General features: G+C 34.6%; 2 pseudogenes; both read right to left on the bottom strand.

Moving 5' to 3' along the window:
* Positions 1 to 2,058: 2,058 nt before the first annotated feature.
* On the bottom strand, positions 2,059 to 4,272 carry LOC122330449 (annotated as a pseudogene).
* Positions 4,273 to 5,042: 770 nt separating this feature from the next.
* LOC122331305 overlaps positions 5,043 to 9,646 on the bottom strand; it is a 4,973-nt pseudogene continuing 369 nt past the window's right edge.

Genomic DNA, 9,646 nt, shown 5'->3' on the forward strand with positions numbered 1-9,646 from the left:
CTGTGTTATACATGCCAGTTAAAAGCAGCTGTTTCACATTAGTTTGTGTGCCGGAGCAAGGCCAGAGACCACAGATGGGTCGTGACTTTACCGACATCCCAATGTGTCTCAGCAGAGCTCCATTAGCATTAAAACTCTTACCATCCGTGCCATTTGCATTCGATTCTAATGCAGCGGGTTAAAACAAATAAATGACGTCGACGCTAGATGTTTTTAACCTGAAATTCGATCTCCTAAATGAACCCAAAGGACACCAGATCCCACAGGGGCAGTTTTCCAAATGTTATAACCCTTGTTTTAGGTTTCAGGTTGTGCCTGTGGAAATTATGTGCCCTCAACATAGTTTGGCGTCTTCTTGCATTTGGCGCAGCTGGGTCAGGAGATATACTTAGCAAGTCAGCTCCTCGCAGTTCAACACTTGAGCTCCTCAGAGAAATCTAAGAGGATCCCTGGACATGGCCGGACCACACAAGCTATTAAATCCAGGCCGGCCTGACCTTACATGGAGGCGATGAGAGCCCTGCGTCCAGAAAGAGGAGCTGACGGCTGGGCTGGGTGTAAAAAAGTGCAAGCCTGAAATGGTTCAGGGTCCCGTCGTGAAAGTGTTGGGGTTCCTGTGCTGTCTTTGTGAAAAATCTAATGGTTAAGCCCAGTATATTGTTAGTAGGAACAGCTGGGATGATTGAGTTGGATAGTTTGTTTTATAAAATCGAAATATTTGCTGAAGCTCTCATTCAAATGTGTGGTTTTACCAAGAGATCCTGTGAATATTCATAATAACATACTCACTAATCATAATAAAACTTACTTTGTATTGCATCAGTTACAAAGTCATGAGCTATTTAGGAATTAAGGGATAGTTATGACAGTAAGTACATTTTTGTATAATTATTAACGCCATAATAGTAGTTCTAAAAAGATCTATTATTAAAATCAACGTTAATTCAGACATAAACTTTCAAAATTTGAGATACAAAGTTGAAATTAGGAGACATTAACAAACATGACAGAAAGTTATCATGAGAATAAAAGTCCTAATTATGGCGAAATTGATCTAATATCCAGTCATAATGATGAGATTATAAACTTTACATTTTGAGATAGTCAAGTTAAAAATTTTAAAAGTCACTTTGGACAGATGCAAAGTCGAATTGTTAATACGTCGTGTTTCAAACAAAATAGTTTCAATTATGAGATGAGAGTGAAAATATATAATCAAACCCATAAAAAAATGTCATGGTTTACCATCCGCTGCTATTACAGTACTATGGTAGCAAAGTACTTTTTTAAGAATGATATTTTCCTGTTAATAACTCAGCCACTGATGTTTTCAGACATGTTTACAAAAGTGGAATGAACCGAGAAAAAATATGTACCATGTAATTAGCATGTTTAATTGGTAATTGCACACGCTACTGTGGTATCACCATGATAAATATAACACTTAAATTAAATGGGACATGGTACTGGAATCATTTAGTAGCATTTAATTTAAATAAATACCCAGTTTTTTTCATATGATACTATTACTGTAGTAATATTACTTTATTACAAGTTAAAATAATTTTAAATAGATTTAAATCTTCTGTTACGCCTTTGAAGATCAAAAATGCTATATTAGATCTGTTTTATGTACCATTTACGTTCAATACTTTTCTGAATGTGTTAAACTGATTCAAATTGACAGTGAAGATTCATGTTTCTATTTTAACTCCTTTCAGCACTGAAAATAATCACAAATATTTTATTGAGCATGAAATCATCAAATTAGAATGATTTCTGAAGGATCACGTGACACTGAAGACTGGAGTAATGATGCTGAAAAAGTCAGCTTTGATCACAGGAATGAATTATAATTTAATATATATCAAAATAGAAAACTGTTGTTCAAAATTCAAATAATATTTCACAAAATTACAGTTTTTACTGTATATTTAATCAAATAAATCCAGCCTTTGTGAACAAAAGACTTTCAAAAATATATATATATTATTAAAACTTAATTATTAGTTGTTCAGCGCGCTGCAAACTCTGAGCAAAAACACAAAGGCAAAGACATATGTATACACTAATCTTTAATGCCATGCCATTCAACACTGGAACAATGTACAATGTGCAAAACAGTCCAGGAAAAATATTTTTATTGGAACGGGAGGTTCACAGGATAAAAAGATGTTAACCAGAGAATTTTTAAGACATATGGGAGAATAAACGCTATACATCTTAAGCCTCGGACTCAAACATCTTCTTCCTGCCGTCCATACCAGCCTTATCCTCGATGTTCTTACGCCAGTCGCCGACTTGTTCTGCAGACTGTGGAAACATTGAACATGAGATCTTGGAGACCTTCACACGAACACGGCCAGTCAAAGAAAGAAACTGAGTCTGAACCCACCTCCTCTTTGACCTCCTTCTTGACCTGTTTGAGGTTGGCTCTCAGGTCCATGGAGACCTTGTGTTTGGAGCCCAGCAGAGCCTGAAGCATAGCGTCGGCAGACATGCGCACCTTCTTCAGCGCAGGTTTCTTGAACTTGCCCTGCAGGTCCACCACCTTGATCTTCAGATCCTCGATCTGTACGCACATTCAACAGGAGCTCAGAGAAACGAACACCAAACAGTATCAAACAGATGGATGAATCGCTGGACAAACCTCCTTGTTTGACTTGGCAACCTTTGCCTCCAAGTCATATCTCTCCTCATCAACCTTGTCGATCTGTTGATGAAGCTTTTGCACAGCTCCTGGAAAAAAAAACAACAACAATATGAAATATGATAGTGATTATCTTAGAGGGGTATCGGTTTGTGTACAGTTGCATTTATATTGATAAAATAATCATTTAAAATCCCTAAAAGAATTACAATCAGGGAATTAATATTAAATGCTAAAATTAAAATTGCTTCACCTACTAAATTAACTGAAGCTGAAATAAATATTAAGAAAAACTACAAATGCCAAAAACACAACATATGTCATTTTAATGTTCACAAAATTAACAGAAAAGAGTATCAGAAGTATAGTTCACTGATATATATATATATATATATAAACAATTATATATATATATATATATATATATATATATATATATATATATATATATATATATATCAAACAATTACAAAAAAAGATGAAAAATCATACAATATTATTGGTAAGATAACAAATACAATACTTATATAATTTAATAGTATTATTATTGCTGCTTCATTGTCACCTGCAGCTCTTGTGTGGATCCAGGCATATCGAGAGCAGGGCAGTTTTCACTCATATGAGCCTCTTTATTAACAACCAGCTGCTTGGCTTCAGCTTCCATTAGACCGAAGGCAATGGAGAGCACCAGGCTCTGATGACAGTCACACAAACAACACATTCAGTGCATCATATTTACATTTCAAATCTGTGTTTTATTCAATTACGGCAAAAAAAAACCAAGGCTTACCTTCAGGTGATGCCTGCGGCTGGAGGTCATCTTTTTCTGTTCGTGAAAAACAGTTCATCGTGAGACACTGGATCGCTTCAATAAAGAACAAATCACAATCCGACGTGAACCGTAATACTTACTCTGACATCTCGGCGGTTTAGTGCGTTCTCACCCTGGATTGGACAGAAATCAGTTATTAGATGTTAATCGGGTAATCCAGGTTAAAGAAATCTAAGTCTAAGTTTAGTCCATCAGTCTGAGACGTCCTCACGAACACGACACCAGAGATCGCGGCTGTATTCCATTCATATTCACATTAAGATTATGCAATTATGCATATTTGTGTTTGCAAGCATTACTGAGCAGATTATGCAATAAAAGCAAAAAAACGTGATTTATAAACAACAGGCCGTCGTATCAATTAGAGCAGATGCAAATATTTTAAATAATATTAAATTGAACATTCATACTCAAGAAACAAAGTATCGCTCCTTTTCAATATATGCGTTAAAAATCCACAGTATTCGTTTAAAAATGATAAAAGTACAGACATTTAAAATTGATGCGTTAATTCATAACTCTTATTCTAACAGCTCATGAATATTTAAAAAAACATAATATGCGACTAGACACATATTGGACGGAGTTGCTATGTAGCAACCGTTTGTCCTTTACACACAGATCTAGAGAGAGTTCTGGATTGACGCTCACCTAAGAGAGAAGAAGAGGGCACTACACACTTGGAAGAAGAACTGGAAAGACTGGTGAGCCCCAGAGAGAAAAAAAAATAAATAGGATATATATGTTGTGGTGTGATGGCTCAGCAGATCCTGGGAGTCCTGTTTATGGAAGTGGATTCCTCCTCAGACCAATAGGCCGCTGAGCTCCTGAAATATCCCCAGCCCATCCTCGGAAAGACTCGTAAATTCTCCTTCCTTCAAGACGTGTGTGTGTGTGTGTGTGTGCTGTAAACGGAAGCAATGCTTAACACTCCAAGCTAAAACATAAACCACAACAAGAGGGCTACAAACGAAAATAACAAGAAATATTTCAGCAATACATTGTTAAATGTAGTTTAAGGTACTTACCGTACAGCATAAATATGATCTGAAATGCCATCTGTATTTCTTGTGGATGTTATGTACAAATTAAATTAAATTAAATTAAATTAAATTTAAAATGTAATTAAATTTTTTTATTAAAATTCAATTAAATATTCAATAAAATTTTTAATTTAAATTAAATAAAAATCAATTAAAAATGTAATTAAATTCAATAAAAATTTATTTAATTAACAGCGTTCACATTAAAGGAAAAGAGACAAAAGAAATGACCGCTGTAATAGCAACACTGCAGTATAGTCATAAGAATACCACTAATAATAGACTGTAAAAGAACGGAAGGCCAAAAACACGAGAGTAATAAAAGAAACGTGAAAAAGATTTTCCTCAGAAGCATTGCTTAATGGCAGTGGCTCATGACGATACACAGTTCCCTTTCAGGACGTACATAGTGAGTAACAAATGCTCATTTGAGGCGCTGAAAGCAGGAAAGACACAACTATGGCAAAAGATACATGACCGCAAGCAGCTCTGACAGATCCCTGTGATAATGAAACAAAGAGGTGTTTGGGAATTTATGCCTCGCCCTCGAACATCTTCTTCCTGCCGTCCATACCGGCCTTGTCTTCAATGTTCTTACGCCAGTCGCCGACGTCTGCAGCCTGCATCATGAGAGAGACACTGAGTGTGAAGGCAAGCCGCAAGATACGGTTATATATACACACACACGCATGCAGCATGTTACTTTCTGTCGGGGTTTATGCAGATTTCACGAAGGTCCATTTAAGAGATTAGGACAAAGCAAAGAAACATGGATGGAGGACAGCTATATGGATCTTCATTACTTTCATTTCTATGGAAGCCCACTGAGTACTTTTTATCTCACACAATGACTTTTTCTCAGAATTCTCATATGAACTCGCAATTATGAGTAATAAAGTCAGAATTATAGATATAAGCTTGCACTGACGATTTATAAAGTTTGAGTTTTCGAGATATAAACTCACAATTATGACTTTTTTCCTCAGAAATGCGAAGTTGTAAAGTCAGAATTGCCAGATGTAAACTTGCAATTGCGAGTTATAAAGTTTTATATCTCAATATTCTGACTTTATAACTCACAATTATGTGATATGTATGATATATTGTGACTTTTTTTCATAAATTGTGAGATATAAAGGCTGATAAAGGGGAAAAAGAAATGGGTTTCCATAAATTCCATTACACACACACACACACACACACACACACACACACACACACACAAACTAAAAATAGCATATGCCGTGAATAGCTCTGCTTCAAACACTACAATATGGAGACAGCTTTACTGAACCGTCTTAAATCAAGATACGTTTACTAGAGAAGCACAATCAGTAGATTATTAGTCTTGATTTGTGAGAAACGGATGAAAATAAAGCGAGCTCATGGTTAAAACAAGAACAGTTCTGAAAACAAGTTCTTGAAAATCAACTTAATTCAAAGGCAAACCGAGTTTCCCATTTTCAGACTCTTGTTCTTGTTTTTAAGCATAAGTTCAGTTATGCTCAGTTTTTTTTTCGCTCGAAACGATCACTATTGTATAAAGTGCTATATAAAAATTGTGACTTGACTTGATAGAAAGCGCCATTTGCACAAAAACACATTATAAACCAACTAATCATCCATATCTTTAAAATATGTAGGAGTAAACCGTGAGACAGTTTTCATCAGACTTCACAGCCGTAACTATTCATATCTGTTGTCTGCAGAGAAATAATGTCACGATAGCATCTTTCACCCACCTCCTCTTTGACCTCCTTCTTGACCTGTTTGAGGTTGGCTCTCAGGTCCAGAGACACCTTGTGTTTGGAGCCCAGCAGAGCCTGGAAGCATCTGATCGGGCAGACATGCGCACCTTCTTCAGCGCAGGTTTCTTGAACTTGCCCTGCAGGTCCACCACCTGATCTTCAGATCCCCGATCTGTACGCACATTCAACAGGAGCTCAGAGAACCCGGTACAGACTCGGTCCCTGTGTAATAAGGTATGTTTGAGCATCGGAGGTTACCTCTTTGTTGGCCTTGCCCACTTTGGCCTCCAGGTCATATCTCTCCTCATCAACTTTGTCGATTTGCTGGTGAAGTTTCTTGCACAGCTCCTAAATGGAGATATGTATCTGAATATTCAGATTCTGTTTTGAACCATCTTAGTTTTAAGAATGACATATAGCGTGCAATACAGCTTCAATCAGCTCCAAGTTTACATATACCTCAAGAGCAAATATATACATATATATACATATATATATATATACAGCTGCTCAAACGTTTGGGATCAGTAAGATTAAAGATTAATGTTTTTTTTTTTGTTTTTTAAATATCATGAATTTATTCCTATTATTATAATTTTTATTTAAGATTATTTCTCTGATCAAAGCTGGATTTTCAGCATCATTACTCCAGTTTTTAGTTTTATATGATCCTTTAGAAATCTAATATGCTGATTTATTATCAGATTTTTTGGGGGTTTCTCTGATTATTAAAAAAAAAACATTTTATGTTACAATATATGCAATAAACGCTATTCATGCTAGTCATAGTAAAGGCTTATATTTTAGAGAAAATCTATATTTTAAGAAATGCTGCTCTTTTAAATTTAAATTTAAGTAAGTATTCATCAAAGAAAAAACTAGCACATTCGAAAACAGTTTTTGTAATGGAACAAATAAAAATGATTACATATATTTCTAAATATATATGAATGAATATCTAAGTGAGGACTTTTAATTGCTGTAGTCTCCTGAAGGGCTGGTGAATGAGGAAACAGACCTGCAGGTCCTGTGTAGATCCAGGCAGGGACAGAGGAGGCAGTTTTCTCTGTCAGGTAATTCTCCTTGTCTACTTTAATCTGAACTTCTTCCTTCTCCAGAATGCCCTTCGCAATGCTGAGCACCAAACTCTGTGGACAAAAACATCACCAGACCCTGAATCTCATAAAACAGCATTACAGTGTTAAGCTTCCAGCTTTAAACACATACTGCCTCATATAATCTCTAAGCTTATTAGTTATGTAAAAAGCCAGGTGATATTAACGAGAGGTTCATTCTCCTCCCCATGAGAGCATTTGATTGACAAAGTCATATTTTTTGCACTATTTTTGTAAAGCTCAAAAATTAAAATTTAAATGTATGTATTGTTTTTAATTATCATTTAGAGCTAATAGGTCAAATACTGCAAACAGAAAAACAACTAAAAGCCACAAACGCCAATTATTCTGATGTGGTTATTAATAATAGGATTGTTATATTGTATTAAATATTTAAAATCCACATGTCAAAAATCTGAAGCAGGATTGCAGCTATTAATAATAACTCATTTATTCATAAAGACAGTCCCTTGATTCATTCCTGGATGAATCAGCTGTTTAAACCAATAAATTAAATGAATGATCTCAGTGATTTGCCGCCACCTTCTGGCGGGTTTAATTTAATTATTAACGATGATTGCAGTTATTTAAATCCTTCAATATTTTTCATATCTCAACATGAATTGATGGTAACTTCTTTGATGTATTCTACTTTTTTATGACATTTCTTTAATTAGAAAATGTAAAAGCTTACATTTTTGAATTTGACATAGATAACATTTTATCTTCACAACTTTTAGTTAAAATATAAATAAATAAAATGACAAAATGCTATTATACAGTTAAAAGGAAATGACCCTAAATCACTTTTAAGGAATAAAAATATGGTATTAGGAAAGCAATTTTTTTTTTTTTTTTTAATCAGAATTTGATGATTGATCAGAAGGTGCTAAAAATAATAATAATAATAATAATAATAATAAAAATAAGATTATACAGTTTAAGTACTTTAATTTGTATATTCTGTTTTTATTTTTAATTAATTTATTTGTTCTTATTTGATTTATTTTTATAATTTAAAATAATAGTTGGCTCGCTTGAAAAAACATTTGCAAATAAATAAAAAAAAAAAAGAGAAAAGATCATGATTTTCTCCTAAAAATTTAATTCTCAAAATTCTTAACATTTCTTAGAATTAAGCCACAGAAATGACTTGAGTTATAATATTTTGAAAGCTCATATATAATATAATAATATAATACACTATGAATGTGAATTCAAAAGGCAATAAAGTCAAATTATAATATAATATAATATGATATATATTATATTAAAGACGTCTGTGCATTATTTACTCCACCTTGAGATTGTGCCATAGTGCTCGATGTCATTTTTTCCTGCCGTGAGAATATGAAGGAATTACAATTTAGCAAAACAAGAACCCATTCCCATTTGCTTGATCTTAAAATGTAAATATTCATATACTCACTCAGACATCTTGGCCACCTGTTTTCTTCACCCCTGTGCACAGAGAGTCAAGAAACAGCTTTCATTTACTGGACTTGACGATGGTATGCATTAGAGGTCTTTATGTAATATATGCACGTAGAGAGAGAATCGCATGTGGCATCAGTATTCATTTGCATCACAGAGAGCGGCCAGTGCATTCCTAATTTGAATCCTATCCCCCTGATATCCAGCATCCCAATCTCCGATTTCCTGCTTCTGAAAAATCTATGCAGATGCCAACAATAGATCCAATCTGAAACCCTGTCTGCAGACAGCTGCATGAATCACAGCGATCGGATTCTGCTGTATTCCACAATTTTACATAGATATGAGAGAGATCAGGAATCTGATTCCTTTAAAACACTTCAAGAGATATCTAGGAGGCTTTTGCCTAAATGCTGGGTGTTACTGGTATACGCATGAATGCTATGATCAGAATGCGTTAGAAATACAATTTTGTCTCCATCCGATTGGCATTTCAACCAACACATCATGCATTTAAAATACGTAGCGCTTTAGTGCCAGGCTCATTTTGGCATGCATTGCAAGCTATTCACCTGCCATAATAACATTTAGGTTTAAATATGCGCCTAAAATCACACATATTTATTTATTTTTGAGAACTTAAAATCTATTCTATAGTTTTTAATAGCCATTTAAAATAAGGTGTTTGGTAATCCAAAAACTCCCCAAAACCTAATCATTCACATCGCTTCCAATTACTTCCAAAAAGGCAGGCAACGAGAAAAGAGGGACAAAATGTAATCGAACGCCACGTATGGCAAAACGTGCTTCAAATTTAAATGAGA

The sequence above is a fragment of the Puntigrus tetrazona genome, chromosome 25, assembly GCF_018831695.1.
Source record: "Puntigrus tetrazona isolate hp1 chromosome 25, ASM1883169v1, whole genome shotgun sequence".
Taxonomy (NCBI): Eukaryota; Metazoa; Chordata; class Actinopteri; order Cypriniformes; family Cyprinidae; genus Puntigrus; species Puntigrus tetrazona.